Here is a 4235-nt window from a genome sequence, read left to right on the forward strand (position 1 = left end):
GATCTGCAGCAACCGGAACATTTTCTTGACGTAAGGCTTGGAGTTTGATATCTTTTAATTCCAGTTTGAGAACATCGATTTCACATACTGCAGTCTCTAGTATTCACCTTTTTTTCTCGTTGTGAGTAATCAATAGAATGAAGAAAGTTGTTCTTATTGGGGTTGAGCAATTCCGTGATAGGTGTTACCAGGCCTGAGTTTTAATTATAAAGGTCCAACAATACAACCTGTAGCGTGTCACCCTATGTCTGATTGGAGTAGAGCGACATCTGGTTTTGAACAGTCACGTTTTTATGGCAACTAGGGAATACAACCCTGCGCTACCACCATATGTTACCTCCACATACAAATGTGACCACTACAACGACACTTCAAAGAAACATATGTTTTTTGTTTTTGCTATTTTGGAAAAGCAAATTTCATGATGGTTCCTCGGTGGACATGATGGCTTGGGGGAACCATGATGGTCAGTATGTGGAGGATGACAAGTTCTTTTTCGATTGGATCTTGGCAGCAAACGGAGGTGGAGCCATCAGTAAATATAAAAAAAAATTAAACACAAGTGAATTAACAAAAGAAAAATTTAATGTGTTTATTGAGCGGTGTCACAGAATAAACAAAGTGGTGAAAACTAAAGAAATAATTTAAAACAAATGTAAAGTTTTAGTGAACATCTTAAAGCTATAGAAAAAGTTACAAATATAAGGCGAAATTCTGAAAAGAAATAGAAAAGAAATCAAATCATATAATGTAAAATTTAAAGCTAAAAACTTAAGTCTAAAAATAAAAGCGAAAGTCAAGACTCCTCCATCTCCACTGCCACACGTATAAAAGACTTCAGCTGCTGCAATTGGCATTGGCAACTCCTGTCGCTACTCCACCGAGGGACCTAGACGCTGTCGCATACCCCAGTGTCCATAAGGTAGTCCAAAAAGTTTCTCTGACCATAAACAGACAGGCATACAGACGGTTGACTCTCGACGGATTTATTTTTGTTAAAAAAAGGTTTTTCTGTAAAAAAAAGAGAAAAAAAGGAAATTAGGTAGGGTAACCTAAGCATGAGCTCATAGTTAGGTTAGGTAATGGATAGTAGAGGATATTTCCTTGCCCATCAGCCAATGTTGACCTTACGATGCTGAGAAAGCAGCACATCAGAAAACCCCTAGAAAATAATAAAAGAAAAAAACTTTTTTAGACAAGAACTGACTGCGACATATACACTTAAACACGACAATACTTACCAAAGACTAGACGGAGGGACGGACAAATGAGAACCTAAAAGGGACCCTATTGGCCGCAGAGGTTGCCACCAGGATCACAATAACCGGGGACTCCATTGACATTTATCCGGAACAGTCGCCATTAGAACCAGGAACCTGAAAAACACGAGATTGAGAAATTAAATTTGAAAGCCTTAAATTTAGCTTGAAAAATAATTTTGCTAATTTTGATCCAAACTTCTGTTTTTGCTTAAAGTAAATGTTTTACGAAGAATTTGTTAGTTTTGACAACTTGCATTTTAATTTCTGAACTACCTTTTCTTTGGTCATTACAAGTTTAGTTATAAATGTCAAAATTGAGAGTATCAGGGAGGTTGTGACCTCCAAATAAAGCAGTGCCGAATTTTGTACGAATGTTAGAATGAAATATTTTTGGTTTTTTTTTCTTTCCCATGAAGGGATAGAAGACTAAAGAAAGGGGAAGGAATGGTGTAATGAACAGGTGAGTAAGCTTTTGGGGTACTCCGATTTAGTGGGCCACGGGAGTACCATGGTTTGGGGAGGGTTAGGCCGAGGCATGCCATGGAAGACCGACATGCCAGCGAACCGATAAAGACATTTTCCTGTGCGTTTAATTTCAAGTGTTTACGTACCCGCTGTATTTTTAGATTAGATTAGATTAGATCTTTATTAAACAAAATTCAACTATATAAGTATAATATTCATTGCTTGTATTTTTTTTTTTTTTTTTTTTTTTTGATTAACTTTAATAAAGATAGTTAAACTTAGACAATGTTTTCTTTTTGCATTAAACGTCTGTCACATTTGTGTTTAGTTTAATTCTTGTATCAAATAGTGCCTATAATTCATTGCACATTTTATGTATTTAATCAAATTGCTCCAATCATCCTGTCGTTGTCCATTCAATATATTGATCATTTCATGATCAGCTAGTACTATTTTGCCAAGATGCAACAAAGCACGAGAAAAGTGCTTTAGGTTGTTAAACGCATATAGAAAAACTGGTGAGATTGAAGAAAAAAACAAATATTTAGAGGCTCAAAAACATTATAAGATTATTTGTAAAAATAGCCAAGAAAACTATTTTCATAATGTGATTGAAAAGATTCACACGGCAAATAACTCGAAAGAATGGTGGCGTTGGATAAGGGAAGTCCGAAATCAAAAATTTCAAATTGGCAGTAACGTAACGGCAGATGAATTTAAAAACTACTTTATGCACCTATTAAATCCAATTCAAGTTGTTGCCCCTATTCAATATGCACCTCCCTTTAGATTAAACCAATATTTAGATGAACCTATATCAATAGCTGAGTTAAGAGAAACACTGCGTAAGATGAAAAACAACAAAGCTCCAGGCGAGGATAGAGTGCCATATGAGTTCTTTGTGAATGCAACGGATGAATTCCAGAATATATTGTTAACAAAGTATAATAAGATACTAGATGGTGAAAGCGTTGATGAGTCATTTAGTAAATCTATTATATTTCCAATATATAAAAAAGGGAATTGTGAACAACCCAATAATTACAGAGGAATTGCTTTCTCAAACTGTATTGCAAAGATAATGATGGGGATTCTTAACGAGCGTTTATGGAAATGGGTAGATTCTGAGAATGTTTTGAATGAATTTCAAGCAGGATTTAGACGAGGCTACTCCTCATACGATAATATATACAACTTGTCTGCAATAGTAAGTCTTAAACTAGACGAAAAGAAGAAAGTCTATGCATATTTTGTAGACTTTTCCGCTGCTTTTGACAATGTGTCCAGACAAGCCCTAATTTATAAATTATTTGAACTGGGTGTCTCGTATAAATTTGCTAAGCTTGTAGAGAACTTATACGCTAATACACAGTACGCTGTATGGACGGGGGAGGAAATGTCCGCATATTTTCAAACTAAGGCTGGCGTAAAACAGGGATGTTTGCTCTCACCCTTATTATTTGCTTTATACATCAACGATTTGCATGATAGCCTGGAGGGAGGACTGCAGTGTAATGGTATTAATCTGAGGATTTTACTATACGCAGATGATATTGTGATTATCTCTGATGATATAGAAACAATGCAAAGCATGATTTACAACTTAGAAATCTATTGCAAAAAATGGAACCTTTCAGTCAATATGGCAAAATCGCAGATGCTAATTTTTAGAAGAGGTGGAAGATTAAGCTCTCTCGAAAAGTGGTGGTATAAAGGGGAAGAAATTAAAATTACCTCTGAATTTAATTATTTGGGAGTAATTTTTACTCCAAAGCTGAGTTTTCAAAAACATGTAGAAAAGAGAAATTTGCAAGCAAAGATTGCTCTTAATACGACCTGGAATCACATAATGAAGGAGAACCGAATCAGTCTACGTATGAAATGGAAGGTGTACTTAGCCGTTTGTAGAGCAATACAGAGCTATGCATCTCAAATATGGGGCTTTAGACATTTTGATGAAGTAGACAAACTGCAACCCGCTGTATTTGTCCATCCACAAGCTGGTTGATTTTAGTTTTTTTTGTCCCTCCTTTTTGGCAATAGGTGTTGGCAAAGAACCGCGCCCCATCCACTGAGCCACAGCCGGAGCTCAACCGCCAGCAGCCAGCGCCCGCCAGCATCAATTGCCACTCAAGAGAAAAGGTGGAGCGACCTCCTATGGGGGTACGTGACAAACCGAACGATACAAGGTAAACAATACTTTCGCTTCGAGCCACTGTAGAATTTAAATTTAGCGGTCAAATTTACTATTGTGAATTATGTTTATATTACTCAGTTGTGTAGTCGTGTAAACGTGGCCGAACACTATCAGCTGTTTATGTTGTTTTGTTTTATTTACATTTATCTTTTTTTGACTATCACCCACAGAGCGTAAGAAAGAAGAAGAACTGGCATTAGAGCCCAATTCGGGATGACGAGAGACAAAGTTTAAAGACACAACATGTTTGAATTGCTTACGATATTTCGTTTTTTCTTTATTCCAACTTTCGGTTGCAAAGAAACAAAGTA

The 4235-nt window shown here is 36.3% G+C and overlaps 1 long non-coding RNA gene across 1 annotated transcript; it reads right to left on the reverse strand.

The window, feature by feature from the left end:
* Positions 1-236: 236 nt before the first annotated feature.
* LOC131998577 (uncharacterized) lies at positions 237-3853 on the reverse strand. Its single transcript, XR_009398811.1, has 3 exons — positions 3704-3853; positions 1242-1376; positions 237-1162 (listed from the first exon to the last, which is right to left on the reverse strand). It is a non-coding gene; the product is annotated as an uncharacterized LOC131998577 (long non-coding RNA).
* Between the last annotated feature and the right edge of the window lie 382 nt (positions 3854-4235).

Source organism: Stomoxys calcitrans, chromosome 1 (genome assembly GCF_963082655.1).
Source record: "Stomoxys calcitrans chromosome 1, idStoCalc2.1, whole genome shotgun sequence".
Lineage (NCBI taxonomy): Eukaryota > Metazoa > Arthropoda > Insecta > Diptera > Muscidae > Stomoxys > Stomoxys calcitrans.